This window comes from Brassica napus, chromosome A6 (assembly GCF_020379485.1).
Source record: "Brassica napus cultivar Da-Ae chromosome A6, Da-Ae, whole genome shotgun sequence".
NCBI lineage: Eukaryota > Viridiplantae > Streptophyta > Magnoliopsida > Brassicales > Brassicaceae > Brassica > Brassica napus.
Genome location: NC_063439.1, coordinates 20473982 through 20490931, shown reverse-complemented (window position 1 = coordinate 20490931; position 16950 = coordinate 20473982). Strand labels below are relative to the sequence as shown.

Sequence of the window (16950 nt, the reverse complement as noted above, 5' to 3'; positions counted from 1 at the left end):
AAAAAAAAAAAACATATAAGCTTTTATATAATTATTTAATTTTTCAATTATATAAATGAAAACACATGCAAGTATATTTTTCTCTTTTTTGCCTCTTCTTCCTCATCAATTTCTCTTAATGAAAACACATGCAAGTAGTTTCGATGTTTTATATTCAAAATTTGCATTAAGATCGCAAACTTATTATAAGCGAAGAAAATAAGGTCTGTTATGCAAGGATATTCTGAATCTATAGCCTCAGATAGAGGAGGTCCAAATAAATATGGTTTTAAGAACAAAGAAAATAGATGGAAAAGTTTGTAAATAAAATTTAGAGTGAATTGGACAATTGGTCCAAAACACAATAAGAATGGCGTAATTAAAGATATGCCATGAGAACAAATATCTGGGCCGAACAGTGATTTGAGAGGAAGTAAATTGGCGTATCTAGCCTTGAGCAAATATGGTAGATAAGTATTCTTATAGCCCTCTAGAATCTTAGGCCGTATTTCTTAGATTTGGAAAATATTTTGTATATATTTTTTATAGATTTTCTCGGTTAGCGAGGAGGTGTAACTAGAGAACGTATCAGAGAAACTACAATTCTCACCATATATTTTCTGAGCAAGGCGGTGCATTAAATAACGTATCCAACCTTTAAATTTCATGCCTTTACATACAAAAAATATAAGCAGGAGAGAGGCTTCGCCTTCTTTCTCTTTGGCTCTATAAAATGAAGTAACCAGAGCGTCATTCTCAGATCCGTAAAGAAAGACACTGTGGTTCTTTAAGACACATTAAGACAGAAGTGAAAAGAAGCTTTTAAGAAGGTATCTTCGGTAGAAAGGTATGTTTCCAATCTGGGTTCCATTTAAAGTGACATTTTTGTACCCATGTATTTATAAGCCGTAGGGGTGTTCAATCCGGATATCGGTTCGGTTTAGGTTTGTTTTTTTTTGGTTTTCGATATTTCGGTTAGTAAAATATAACTACCATTCTAAATCCATATTTACTTCGGTTCGGTTCGGTTTATATACCGTCGGTTTTCGGTTTATTCGGTTTTATACCAAAAAACATAATTATTTAGTTTGAGATCATATTATATAAATTTTTAGAGTCATATTGTCAACACAGTCATTTATTAAAAATATATTACATGTTTAAATAAATGAACAAAAACGTAAAATGCTTCTACCATCAAATAAAATAATCAAATCTATAACTAAAATGAAAGCTTGAAATTTTTAAAATAAAAATATGAAACAAAACAGAAACATGAAATAAGATGTCTTAATTGTGATTTATTGTTATTTAATTATAGTTCAAGTGTTTTACAAATTAAGGTTGTTTATTACTATAAAATTATGGTAATAGTTATTAACATAAATTTAACTTATGTAACAAATAGATTTTCATGTATTGTTAGAAAATAGATACATATTTACATGTTTCTACTTTTAATCGGTTTTGTTCGGTTTATTCGGTTTAATCAGTTATATACCAAACCATATCCAAATCCTACGGTTTTTATAAAATTACATCCATTCAGTTTATATGGTATATACCAAAACCAAACCATATTGTCTATTTCGGTTCGGTTTGGTTCGGTTTTACCATATTGAACAGCCATAATAAGCCGGCATTTTTCACCAACCTCTGCTTTGACTCTCGATTCCTGCTTTAAAGTACAATCTATATGATTTTAAATCGGCAATTAATTGCTTTTCTATGAAGTACTTTCTCAGACATAGTCGAAACCCTACATCTGTTAATAGCATATTTATTGTCAAATATCGAAAGGCTTTTTAAACCCTAATTTATTGTGCAGGATGAGCATTTGTGTTCGTCTTTGGCAAGGAGAGTGGAAGAAAAATGGGGAGGATGAATGGCATTTCCACCCTGATGTCGATGATTTCGGATTAAGGGCATTTCCACCCTGGCAGATATATTATATCCAGACAGCGAAGAATCTTTTTGATTGCAAACGGTTTGTGGTAAGGGGTAACCCGCACACCAACGGGTTCCTCACCAAATGCAAACACCATCTCCGGTATTGGAAGCGAAGGTTCCACCTCTGTTTGATTTTCCATTTGGATCTGAAGGCTCTCTACACACGCACTGGAAGTAAGATATTTTCAGAAAGGGATTTTAGAAAGAAATGGATATGGATTCGAATTCGAAATGAAGATTTGCAGAAAATATTTTTGAAGATTCACATCTTCTAACAAGAGGATATGGATATCGATACGGAAATCTTCTAAAATCTTCGCCTCCCGAGGCATAATCTTTTAGATCTCACAGCACATATTCATCTCATAGGAGCATAATTGTACTTCTATTTCGATGAACAGTTGTTAATGGTACATAGTGGTAGTCACCTAATTACGCGTAAAGTTATGGGTAGACAGTGCAATTTCACTAAAATTTAAGATGATACTTAAAATATACTCTGTAGTTATCTTAAATGAATGCTGGCAGTTAAACATATTTTGAATTAGTGTTTGGTGGATAAACCGGGTCCAGTGTGTATTTGACTATGACTACAAGAAAAAAGGCTCAAAAACAATTTGCATAAAATAGTAGTAAAGATTCCGTATCAAAGGAAGATTGGGACATACACTAGATTGATAAAAGTAGCGAAGGGAAGAAGATGTAGGGTCTATAAGTGACATAACCCACACCATGTGGGCATGTCCTTATGAACACTAAATTTAGAGGTTCTTTATCCTTTCTTTCTTTTTTTTTGGTAAGAAAAAGTGGTTTCACCTTTCTTGTGTGAATATGGTTTTTATTTTCTTTTTCTTTTTTTCCTTTCAAGTTGATGAGAGGAGCTAATTAGGAAAATAAACGATGAAATAGACCTCACGAGTTAAGATATACCAAATTAAATCGAGCAGTCATTAATATTTCAGTGGTTTTTCTATTTGAAATATTTTATTCATGAACTGATTTATTACTGAATGATATCCACGTATCTAAAATTAAATGATAACATGCGTCATCTGTAGAGTGAATTTAAAAACAAATATTATACTTAAATATTATAAACAATATACATTTTGTTATCAATAACCTTTTTTACATTTGATTAAAGGTGGATATTCAAATACTATTTGATTCGATTCGAATACTTGAGGATTTGGTTCAGATTTTTGCGGGTTTGGTTCGGGTTTGGGTTTGGGTTCGGATAACCTATTTAAATCTTTTTCAAAAAATAAAGTTCATATATACTTTAAATTTTTCAAAATCTAAAAATAAAAATAATATAACATATAAATTTAAATAATGTATGCCAAAATACTTAAACTTAACATAAAAATTGGTTTAGCTTAAATATTTGGATATGAAATCAATAGATATTTTAAGTATTTTAGGTATTATAAATATCGTTTAGCTATTTTAAACATATACTTATAATTATTTGTACAATTTTTCATTAAATAATACATTGAAAAAGTATAAAATGTATTTTTTAAAAATAATTTTTTTTCTATAACGTGGATCTAGAGGGAGTATTTGAAACAATGTGTTTTATTGGGCCTAGTTTAAAAGTCTGTTAAGGCTACATTTGAAACCAGTTTAATCTGCAGGATCAACTTAACCTTGAGGAGGAAGGTGCACTATAAACATAACACGTGGAGCAATAAGCACTGTCCGTTTAAAAATGTATCCGTTGCTCTTTAAAGATGCAACGACACAAATATAAAAGCGTATATATCAGAAGGAGATGATTCCTCGGTTCTTTCACTTCTCTTAGGGTTTTCTCCCAAAAATTTCCTTCTCAAATTTTCTGGAGATAACTCCTTTTCAAAGAAGCAGAGATGTTCACGAGTCTTGAAAGAGTACGTTCATTCTCTTCGATTTCTCTTGATCGTGAATCTGTTTTGTTGGATTTTGTTCATATCTTATTTACTTAGGGATTTGATGCGATCGATTGGGTTTTTACGATTTTTTTTCCTTAATCGTTAATTTATTTATTGTTGTAGTGATCCTGGAAAGCGCTTGACTCCGTATGGAATCATTGTTGAGGTAACGTCTCTGTCTACGCAAATTGTTTTTGTTCTTCTAATCTTTGAGTTTCATATCTGACCAGTTTGCGTTGAGATTATTGTATGTATTTTAGCAGTTAGCATGAGAACAATTATATTTTGATTTACAGTTTTACTTAGAACTTGATCGTGCTTTATATTTGTGCTACTTGCTGTTCTGTTATGGATGTTTATCTAATATCTTTGACTTGAAATTGGTTATATAAAGCGATGCTTATATACATATGTTTCTTTCTTGTGTTGATTGCTTGTATATTGGAGAATTACCGATCACTTTAGCCTCTCTCTCTCTGTTTTTGTTTTACAGAATGTGGATGTGGAGAAACCATCATTGACAGATTGAAGATAAGCGTGAATCTTTGAGTTGAACGGCTAGCAACATAAACAGATAAGTTCTTTTACTGCTTTATGTCTTTTTACTGCCGATTCTTACTTTTGATTAAGTTTTATGAAACTCCAAAAAGTTCATAGGCAGGCACTAATCTAATAGTGTTCTGCCAAAATCTTATTTGGAGACATTGTCCCGAGTCCCTGTTGCGTGAACCTTAGACCCAGAGGAAATTTAAACCATGACCCTAGAAACTAATGGTTGGTAGTGCATGGAGATGTTTGGGGATGGAAAGTAAAACACACTTTAGTACCCACGGCTATACAAAAACAACCGTCGGCTTAAAAATAGTCTTTTGACAGAAAATGACTATGTCTAAGGCTATGGGGTGACAAAGTTTAGTACCAACGGCTTAAAAAGAAGTCTTTAGACAGAGACTGTGATTGAAAACTCCTTCATAACATTAGTACACACGGCTTGCAAGAAAGTCTTTTGACAAAGATTGTGATTGAATATGTTTTCATCACATTAATAGTACCCACGGCTTGCCAAAAAAAGGTCTTTAGACAAAGACCTTTTAGTACCAACGGCTTAAAAAGAAATCTTTAGACAGAGGCTTAAAAAAAGTCTCTACCCACTGCTTACAAGAAAGTCTTTTGACAGAAAATGACTATGTCTAAGGCTATGATATCGTTGGAAGGATTCATTAACACAGGCTCTGCATTGGTTTTGAACTTGTTGAATGGAAATAACGATCACAAGTCATGAAAACTAATTGTCCCAGTCCCGTTGCGTGAAATAACAATCACAAGTTACTCAAAGTGATTTGAAAATCTTGCTACCCACGGCTTTACTAAGGGGTTTTATTACCAGCGGCTTAAAAAGAAGTCTTTAGACAGAGACTGTGATTGAAAACGTCTTCATCACATTAGTACACACGGGTTGCACAAGAAAGTATTTTGACAAAGACTGTGATTGAATATGTTTTCATCACATTAGTACCCACGGCTTGCCCAAAAAGGTCTTCAGACAAAGACCTTTAACTACCAATGGCTTTAAAAGTCTTTAGACAGAGGCTTAAAAAAAGTCTTTACCCACGGCTTGCAAGAATGTCTTTTGACAAAGACTATGATGAAAATGTATTCATTGCATTACACGACTTAGAAAAGACCAACGGCTTTGCAAAAAAAAATTAGACAAAGGCTATGAGATCGTCCCAATGGCTCTAAACCACTATTGGTTGGTAGTGCATGTCTAAGCAAGAAACATTTGGGGGATGGTAAAGTGAAATATGCTTTAGTACCCACGGCTTTACAAAAACAACCATCGGCTTACAAAATGTCTTTAGACAGAAAATGACTATGTCTAAAGACTATAAGATCATTGGAAGGATACATTAACACAAAGGATATGAATTGTTTTTGAACTTGTTGAATGGAAATAACGATCACAAGTCATGAAAACTAATTGTCCCCAGTCCCATTGTGTGAAGTAACGATCACAAGTTCCTCAAAGTGATTGGAAAATCTTGTTTTACCCACGGCTTTATTAAGGGGGTTTAGACAACATTGGTATGTACCGTTTGAAAGAAGTCTTCAGACAAAGACTCTAAATCTAAATCAGATCCCTTGCTTACCCACAGCTCTATGTGTAAGGATGCAAAGTGTGACAAAATTTAGTACCCACGGCTTAAAAACAAGTCTTTAGACAGAGACTGTGATTGAAAAAAAAGTATTCACTATGTGAGTACCCACGGCTTGCAAGAAAGTCCTGAGACAAGGACTGTGAATCATAAAATTAGTACCTCACGGCTTGCAAAAGGTTTTTAGACAAAGCCTGTGATTATTAACGTTTTCAGCGCATTTGTACCCACGGCATTGCAAAAAGGTCTTCAGACAGAGACTTTGATTAAAATATCTTCATCACATCTGTACCCACGGCTTATGAAAAGTATTAAGAGAAAGACTTGCCAAAAAGGGTCTTTAGACAAAGACTGTGATTGAAAACATATTCATCACATTTGTACCCACGGCTTTGCAAGGAAGTCTTTAGACAAATACTGAGTGAACACGTCTGCATCACACTAGTACACACTGCTTGCAACTGTGATTGAAAACGTCTTCATCACATTAGTACCCACGGCTTGCCAAAAAAGGTCTTTAGGCAGAGACTGTGATTGAAAACGTCTTCATCACACTAGTACCCATGGCTTACAGAAAAGTCTTTATTGCTTTACTACCAAACAAACCTTCAGACAGAGACTGTGATTGTAACCCATGGCTTATAAAAGGTTGGATTCATTAAGTACTCGCGGCTTATAAAAAGTGTAGGCAAAGAATCTAAATCTAAACCAGATCCACAGCTCTATGATGCAAAGGATGTTTGAGGATGAAAAGTGTGACAAAATTTAGTACCAATGGCTTAAAGGAAAACAAGTCTTTAGACAGAAACTGTGATTGTAAACGTACATTGCGTTAGTATCTGCGGCTTACAAGAAAGGTCTTCAGATATAAAAGAATGTGATTGAAAAATTATTATTCATCACATTTGCACCCACGGCTTGCAAGAAAGGTCTTCAGACATAAAAGACTGTGATTGAAAACATCTTCATCACATTTCTACCCACGGCTTCGGAAAAAAAAAAGTCTTAAGACTGAATGTGTTGCATGGGATCAAGCAACCACAACTTAAAAAGATCCTCTAGACAAACAAAGGCTAGTTGGATGGTAACTGAAAACGGATTCATTGCTTGAGAGAAGTCTTCAAACGAAGTCTCTATGAAGCAAATGAGTTTTTCATCACATTAGTCCCGAGTCCTGTTGCGTGTAATAACGATCACAAGTCATGAGAAGTAAACCCACGGCTTACAAACAGGTCTTTAGACAGAGACTGTTTTCATCACATTAGTAGTACCCACGGCTTGCAAGAAAGTCTTTTGACAACGACTGTGATTGAATATGTTTTGATCACATTTGTACCCACGGCTTTCAAAAAGGTTCTTACACAAAGAATGTGCTTGAATTCGTCTTCGTCACATTAGTGCCCACGGCTTGCCAAAAAAGACATAGACTGTTAATGAAAACGTCTTTCATCACATTTGTACCCACGACTTTGCAAGAAAGTCTTTAGACAAATACTGAGTGAACACAGCTTTACCAGTAACCACGGCTTGGAAAACTTATGTTGGATGGAAAAACGACCAACTTCTCAGAAAACATTCAAGGCAAAGACTATGAGTTGAAAAACAATTTATAATAACCCACGGCTTATAAAAGGTTGGATTCATTAAGTACCCACGGCTTACAAAAAGTTCAGACAAAGATTCATACGGCTTTACCACATGAGGCTTAAGAAGAGTCTAGACAATATATTGCTACCCACGGCTTATGAAGTCTAGACAGCTACAACCAACGGCTTACGAAGAAACCGTAGACAATATTGCTCCTCATGACCAGCGGCTTAAAGAAGTCTTGAGACAGAGACTATGTACCCGCAAACTAATTCTTCACATCAACCACAAGGCTTAAAAATCATTTGATAAAGAACGACCAAAAAGATCAGTTTAAAACAAAGAGCAAAAACAGACTCCTTACTAAAGTTAAGCCTTGTCAAAGCTTTTATAAAAAGACTACACACCAAGTTTTTGGCTTGTTGGATGGTAAAAACGACCAACAACTTTAACCAATTTCAAGATAGAGACTAAACCAAATCGGGTTTTAGCTTGTTTGGATGGTAAAAACGACCAACAGTTTAAACCATGTCTGAAGACACTATGAGCCAAAAATTTGAATCAGTTTTTGGCTTGTTGGATGGTAAAAACGACCAACAGCTTAAATGCAGTCTTAAGACATAGACTATGAACCAAAAATTGATTCCTCACCTCACTATGTACGGCTTAGGAAGTCCCTATACAAAGACTTATGTCATAGTTACTACTTACGGGGTAATAACTCACAAGGTAACTCTTTTTTGAACGAAAAGACTAATTAGTTATGATTTCCTCAGGTTTTGTATGTGCTTCAGAAGACTCAGAGATGATTTCAAGTGTATCAGATTTCTTTAACCAGGTATGTGCTTTTCAAACTTGTTTGTTACTTAGTCGATACATTCAATTATGAAAATCACAAGCAGGAGAGACTGATATGAAGCAAAGACTATGAAGCAAAGACTAATTACATTTGTTTAGGTTCGTTCTTCACAAACTGTTCATATCTTCATTGACGCCAAGGATTTACCCAGGTATATGCTTTTCTTCACTTTTTATCTTACAAAATGATATTGTTACACATGAATACAAACTAGTTAAGTGATATATGCGTAAATGTAAAGGAATTGGAAAGCTCTGTTATTATCTTTGATAATGTTTCTGTCATTTATCTAGCATTCATGAGATTCTAGATACTGATTGTTAACATATCCATTGATGAGCAAGTAGATTTTTTTTTTTTCATATTGGAACATTTTAGTGTGTTTAAAGTGTAATCTCTCTCTGTTCTCTTTAGTTTGGTGCTTGTATGTATGATAAGGTCTTTTATTTTAATGAATTGATGTATCTTGAGAGTTTCTGGTAGATCATCCTAAAGTTGAGAGACTCCTGCAAACTGTGGTTGTAGTTTCTTTGAATCTTGAATGTTTTTGATTTGTGCCATGCATTTAACCCTCACGGTCATTCTAAACGTGTTAGAATCTCTTTATATTGGTGCTATTCTGTATTATAAAGGTCTCTCATTTTATGAAATCTATGTATCTTGGACTTTGGTAGATCAACATAGGTCAGAGATTCCATTGGTTGTTGTAGTAGTTCTGTTTTTGAATCTTGATGAATGTTTCTGTTTTGTGATATGCTCTTAAGCCTCAGTGAAAATTCTAAACGGTGTTAGCATCTCTTTAGTTTGGTGCTTTTATGTATTTTAAGGTCTCTCTTTTATGAATCGGGTATGTTTTAGAGTCTCTTGTAGATTAACTGGTGAAACTCCTATAAGATTGTGTGAGTAGTTTCTTTGAATTTTGAATTTATCTGTTTTTTGTTATGCCTCTCCTATTCTCAGTGATCCTTCTAAACTGCGTTAGCATTCTGTATGTTGATCAGAAAAAGTTATTATTCAGAATTAATTTGGTCCTTGTATGTATTATAATATAACTTATTTCTATGAAGTCACTTCTAGATCAACGTATGCGAGATTCCTGCAGAATGTGGTCGTAGTTTCTTTGAATCTTGAATGTTTCTGTTTTGTGTTATACTCTTAACCCTCAGTGATCATTGTAAACATGTGAAATAATTTCTCCACAACTCTGCATAGGAGGCTAAATGATTACTGTGTTAGATTCTATAAATTGTATATGTTGACTTGAGTTTTTAGTTTTTACAATAACAATGATTGGAAATTTCTCATGGTCTCTAAGTCTTGGCAACATTTCTGTCATTGGTTTATTATTCTGTGAGAATGTAGAAACTTATTGCTTGTTAATCCTTGAAAACATCAAGTTATATACTTAAAAGAAAATACAATTTAAGCATCAGAAATGTTTTTTAAAGAACTAACTTCATATCATTAGTAACTATCTGTGATTTAGTATCTGTAGCTTTGGTGTTACAAAAGAAAAAAAAGTGTTTGTAGGATTCTAGAAACTGATTGCTAATATAACCATTCATGAAAACGTATATTTTATCCTCTGGTATCAGAACATTAGTTGTGTTTAGATTGTTACTTTGTTTGTTGCTTGTATTATGTATATTGCATTCAGAGATTAACGAAGGATAAAATCTTGCCGCTTGTGGTAATAGTTTTCTTGAATCTCGAATGTTTAGGTTTTGTTTTAATACTCTAAATCCTCTGTGACCATTTCTAAACATGTGAAATGACAAGTTCACAATTCTCATATGCTGATGATTACTGCGTTACATTCTATAATTGTTACAGCCTATCCCTTTGTCTCCTAGTCTTACTGGTACAGTTGATGAAACTTGAAATTTTTTAAATCATTGTGAGTACTTAAGATTGTGCAATTGATCTTGCATTTTAGTTCACTACTGGTCCTTCTTTGTTATGCCTGATTGTGATCTTGATTTTCTAATATGTTCGAATTTTATATATATCATCTTAACTCTTTTTTTTTTTAAATAGGAACATTTAGTAAATTATCTATTATTTTCTTGAAATATATTTTGATGCTAAACTATAATACATGTTTTCCAAATATATTTTGTAAGTAGTTTAACTATTTGTAATTGTTGGTGTCATCTATCGTATTAAAGTTTACCTTTTAAAAATAACTCTTCTTTCATCTTAATAATTACAGTTTCATGCGATTGGATTAATAACTATTTATCTTATTAAAGTTGAAACACTTTTTAAAATAACCATTCTTTCACCTTAATAATTACAATTCTAACTATTAATTTAATAAAATAATCTATTATTAACTACAAAAAGATAACCGATTATTTAGCATGGAAACCAACTCCTACATTTTCAATTTATTTTTTATTTTTAACCACCGAGATTTGGTTAACATTCATTCACGATGAAGTTCTTTAATATATTAAATTTGCATTCAGAAAATATATTAATTATTATGTAACACTAAAATTAATTATTAATTACACGATATTTGTATTTTTTTTTGAACACAATCCTAATTACACGATACAGTTAATTACATTTGTTTTTATTAATTACACGATATTTTTATTTTACTTTCAAAATACTTGCTATCCACTAAATACGGGAACTATAATATGTGATATGAATATCTTTATTAGATTAAAAATATATATTGCAAATCCAAATTATTTATCCTCCACGCATAATAAAAATAAGTTTATAGTGCAAATCCTAATTATTAGAAAAAAATAATTAAATAAACAAATGTAACTAAGTCTACCTTGACGTCTTATATCACATTAACGGGAAATCGGCCAATTCCTACGTCAACAGAGCCCAACGGTCCCGATCAGTACATGAACATATCAGCTGTGCAAATACATACATCAACACTTAGTTAATTCAAATTCTATACACGAACTAACAAAATACGGTTTTTACATACATTGACCAATTTACCGTTAGTCAGACGTAACAGAATATGAGCTGTCCGTTATGTACCGCCTACGTGGATTTTTACGTTTTTAAATAATTAATAAATTAATAAAAAGAAATAAAATATGGTTTAAGAGGGGAGTCGAACCCGGGTGTGAGCAATATCCATCACAAGAAGAAACCATTGTGCCAGACCCGAATCATTGTTTTTAATCCCAATTGTTTCTTATTTATACAGATATGTCATTCACATATTTCTTTTTTTTTTCTTTCCCTGTTTGACTTTTCATCCAAATTTTTCTAGAATCTCTTAAATGTCTGTCATTCCAATTCCATGATTCATTACTTGCTTCAAAGCAAAAAAAAGAACTCCATTTGCTGGTTTGTGATAATATTTGTTTGATGAGCATATTGAGACCAAAAAACTTATGTAATAGACAAGAAACGATCTTGATTACACGCCGGTTTGTGATTATATTTAGTTGACAGAAAAAGAACTTCAAAGGCTTGTTTTTATTGCCAAACAATATCATCTTTTATGTTTTACTGAATAATTTCTAAACCACTTGTTTTTTAAATTAGGAACTAACATTTGAGAGATTTTTTGTTTTGATAATAAAAACATGCACAGGAAGGAAAAAAAAACAGAAAATGATTTATCAAGGTATAAATAGAAGTTAAGAGGAGACAAAATCTATGTATCAAACTTGGCCCAGTGGTTGAGTGATCAAAGAGTCATTGTGCTAACCTGGGTTCGATTCCACCTTTAGCCAATTTAAGGAAAGGTTTTTTATTTACTATTTATTATTTTAAACGTAAAAGCCACGTATGATAGACAACTAAGCGACAGTTCATATTCCGTTACGTCTGACTAACGGTAAATTGGTCAATGTATGTAAAAACCGTATTTTGTTAGTTCGGGTATGGAATTTGAATTAACTAAGTGTTGATGTATGTATTTGCACAGCTGATATGTTCATGTACTGATCGGGACCGCTGGGCTCTGTTAACGTAGGAATTGGCCGATTTCCCTCACATTAACCTAAAATTAACACAACACACATCGTCTAAAGCAGAAAAAGATCCATAGCCATGACATCTACTAGCTTCAACAATGTTAAGCTGTTTAAAACCGGTTTGACAATCAATGTTAAAGTCTTTCAAACTTCAAAGCATTACACAACACAAACCGGTGAGATGCTAAAGATCATATTTTCCGATTATAATGTAAGTTCACCCATCTAAATAGCTCCATTATAGTGCCATGTAGAATCTACATATTAAACAGTTTGTTTTTATTAAGCCCTTTTAAAAAAAAACAATTCGTTTTTATTCAACAAAGTGTTTTCCAGACAACAGTTTATGTTTTCATTTAAAAAGGTTTGTTAAAACAGTAGAAACGTTATGTTATCATTCTTGCAGTATTTTTCTTAGGCGTTTCTCTATTAAGTATACTAGGGGTTGGCCCGCCCTACGGGCGGATGAGTTTACATTAAAACTATTTTATATTAAAATATTTTTTAATTTTATAAAACATTTGAAATTTACATTATATTAGGAATAATAAATATAATTTATTTTTATTCTAAATCAAATTGTAAATTTTATTAAATTTGTTGGTTTGAATTGGAAAGACCACTAACATAAGTTACAAAAAACCACTAACATTGTTTTTTTGTTAGAGAACACAAAATTATTATATTAAATTTTTTGGTAATTGTAATAATTTATATTCCTATTTGATTTCCATTTCAATTTTTCATTGAAGAAAATATAAAGTACGAATAACTACTATTTTTTATATTGTTGTTAACTATTTTTCCTATTGATTTGGGTTTTATGGGTTTTTCTTTATGTAAAGTTGGTACGATGATTTAATGTATTGTATTTTATAGTTTTGTCATGTTTGTTTGATTGTTATGTGTAACAATTCTTTCGGGTGATTATAGATGATCTATTTTAGTTTTGTCATGTTTGTTTGATTGTTATGCGTAACAATTCTTTCGGGTGATTATAGATGATTTATTTTAGTTTTGTATAGTGTTTGTTTTACCTGAGTCTGATGCTTTCAAGCCCGTTGGCCCCATGAGGTTTTTTTAGCATGGCGTTTGGTGTAGGTACCTCTAATAGCAAGTTCTGCTTCACCTTGTTACGGTGCGTGCAAATGAGTATGTTCTCAGGTGAATTGCATCTGTCACAACAAAACGAATTGAAAACAGAGTTTATTCACACATTCAAATATCATTCACATTCAATGAGATCATGCTATAAACTCAAAAAAATCACAATCAATCTCTTTGAAATCAGAACTAACGCATAACTATCATCATCAAAACAAATGAATGTGCAACTAAGATCTTCATATAAACCCTAAAATTTACGAACCAGTATCGCACATCAGAGAATAAAGATGAGATATACAAACCACCATGTCCACACCCATAAGCTCCTCCACCTTTCTTCACAGTTCTTGCTTCCCAAAACCGTAGAAGTCGTGTCACAACAGTCTCCTTACAACAGCCGGTCTTCAAATCGGAGAGCAGCATGTTGGTTATCCCATGTCTTTAAAGCGTTTCAGTGAAAGCTTTTGAGATATAAGGATTTGCAGAGATTGATGACTTTCTCTACAGCTCGACGAAGGGACATATATATATAGATGCAGCTTTCAAATCGAGAGATTCAGTTTGTTAGCATCGAAGGAAACCTAAATCGAATCGTTAGAACCCTAGAATACAGAGAAATCTCAAATCTAAAATCTCTCTCGCGGCGACGAAAGTTTCAGGAGACGGAAGAGTGAGAACTATGGAGAGAGATTGAAATGATTACCATTAAGATGGATTGAATCGGAGAGGATGAAGAATCAGAATCGTTATTTTCTCTAGCTCTAGGTTTCAAATTAACTCTTCCGTTTTCAAAAGCCAAAAGCATTTTTAAGCTTATTTCCTTTTTTATTTCCGTATCATATTAACATATTGGGCTGCGAAATGGTTTAAATGGGCTGGACAGCCAACTTATTTTTTTAATTGCAAGCCCACTCTACCAGTGACGTGGCATTTTGATTGGTCCTGATTATTTTGACCATGTGGATAGCTTTAGAAAGCTTAAAAATAGCCCCTTTTATATAGTGGGATCTCATTTGCACACATAAGCTGAGAAGCTTATAAATCGTTGTAAGCATAACACATATCTATCTAAACGTACGTATACATGAATACCCATGCTATTTCAGTTATCTATCATCAGTTATATTCCTAACACACTTGACACTACAACTATATAATACTTTAATATATTAATAACTTTATAATTTTACAATAAGCCTCTCACATTTACCGAAATCCATTTGTTAAGGTTTGATTAAGTTGTTTACATTATAAATTCAATTCTTTAGCCTCATTTAAAAAAATAGTGCATAATATATGTAGAAAAATATAATAATCTAACACAATTAAGCTTAAAAATTATATAACCTTAATTAAATTATTAACTACCAGAAATTTTTTAAAAACAAATGCAAATCCGCGCTTTTAAAAGTGCATGTCAAAATTTAGTATAATGTCATATATGAGTTCAGCCCAACTAATAAATATTTTAAACGAGAAGTTAGGTGTTTCCATGTTTTCATTGTATTGCTTGTTGTGTGGTTTCAGCTTTAGATTCATGGCCTCTTAGCTATGGGTTAGAATATGGTCTATAATTCTTTCAAACTATAAAGTGTTTCTAGATATCATAAACGTTGAATTTATAAACCCGAAGGCTAACTTCATTCTCTATGTTTTATTTTATGTTGTACTGATATAAATGTTTTTTTTTTACTAAAAACTGATATAAATGTATGTTAACTTCTTTTATTTCCAGTTAAGTAAGAGCAAAATACAGAGAACTTGGAAAAACTAAAAAACAAAATATCTGATTTTAACTTTTAAGTTTTAACCATATAAACTATTGCAGGGTGATTGTTATAGAAATTTAACATTTTAGGAAAATTTCTCTATTAAATTATAAAAATAGAACACATCATTTAAAAAAAATAACAATAAATTTGCACGTGAGTAACATTAGATTCCTATAAAGCACATGCGAAATTAACATTCTCCTTATAAAATTTAATTCACTTATATTTTTTTTATAAATGAATCTTATGAAATAATCTTTTTACATTTGTTGGTTTCACGTTTTAATTTTTTTTTGACATCTGGAAATTTTATTTATTGGTCAGAGCCCAAATAGGCAAAGCCCTACACAGTTCAAACCTAAGGCCCAAACAAAAAGCTTTAACTTAAAATAAATAAAACTGTGTAAAAGAGTAGTTATGAAAAAAAGACTGTGTAAAAGGATAACTGAAACATATTTTGGTTTTTTAGCTCTTACTTGGAGAATAGAAAAGTATCTTTCGACTCTGGAAGTGCATAGAAAAGTAAGTCTTCATAAAAATATAGAAAACAGTAAAAATAAAAACGCTAGAGAGAGGGGTCGAACCTCTGACCTTGTGGTTAACAGCCACACGCTCTAACCAACTGAGCTACTCCAGCTCGATGATCACCTAATTGTATGTTATATAATAATATTCTCCGTATATGTGAAAAATAAAGACAAATAAGATCATGAACAAGATCTTGTCGTTTCGGGTTCTTCCGTAAATGAATCAAGTGAAATTCGATGAATAATACAGAAAGACAACAAATGACAGTACACCACCAAGGCACCAACCACTGAATATTTTAGAAATTAATTCATAACATGACTTGTTGTATAATGAAAAAAAAATGGGTTTGAAGATAAGTGACTGGAAGGTAGAAGACCATTGCTTGATCATTGTTGGTTAATTTCCCCATCAAACTCTTAAAACATCTTCAATATTATTATCTTATAAAACTTGCCCGCTTTATTGGTTACTTTCTCTCATGAGAGAGTAACCTTTTGCCTGCTTTAAAGAGATCAGTATGGTGCAAAGTTTTTCTATGTTCGAATCATCAAATATTCAGGTTGATTGGATCCGAGCTCAAAGATTTGATTTTTTTCCTCGTGTTTTTGAAGGTGGTTGTCTGAAGAGTGTTTGGAACTAATTGTCTAGTATTTCCTGCTCTGATGATTTTAAAGATAGATCCGATCATCTTATCTGGCAATAAAAAAATGTTTTAGCATATTTTGAGTCCAAAGCCTGTGTTTTGAAGATTTCTAGAGTCGGTAAGATTTAGCTTAGGCAATGTTCGCTCGATGACAGTCATTACTGGTTAAATCAGTGATCGTTGACAGCCACATATCAATATCACAATCTTTCATGAAGAAGACCAAATCTTTGTGCTCGATTTATACCTATTATATAAGAGAATGATATTTTCTTTAAAGCTGATTTATTATGATATTACAGTTACGAGATATATTACCTAGACAATTCAACAATACTAATCACTTGTTTTTTCAGTAGTCAGCATAATTGTTTAATAAATTGTTTCTCCAAAAATTGAAACATGAATTTATTGATGTAAAAACATTAATAAATCATGAGTCAAACTACTGGACTAAAGAGACTTCCACAAGACTGTTATTCTAT

The 16950-nt window shown here is 32.3% G+C and overlaps 1 long non-coding RNA gene and 1 other non-coding gene across 2 annotated transcripts; one reads left to right on the top strand and one right to left on the bottom strand.

Annotated features, from left to right (window-relative positions):
* The first annotated feature begins 290 nt into the window (after positions 1–290).
* Positions 291–6714, top strand: LOC106351978. The gene is made up of 3 exons (XR_007314412.1): positions 291–826; positions 1808–4008; positions 4336–6714. It is a non-coding gene; the product is annotated as an uncharacterized LOC106351978 (long non-coding RNA).
* A 9140-nt stretch (positions 6715–15854) lies between these two features.
* On the bottom strand, positions 15855–15928 carry TRNAN-GUU. Its single transcript has one exon. It is a non-coding gene; the product is annotated as a tRNA-Asn (tRNA).
* Positions 15929–16950: the final 1022 nt, after the last annotated feature.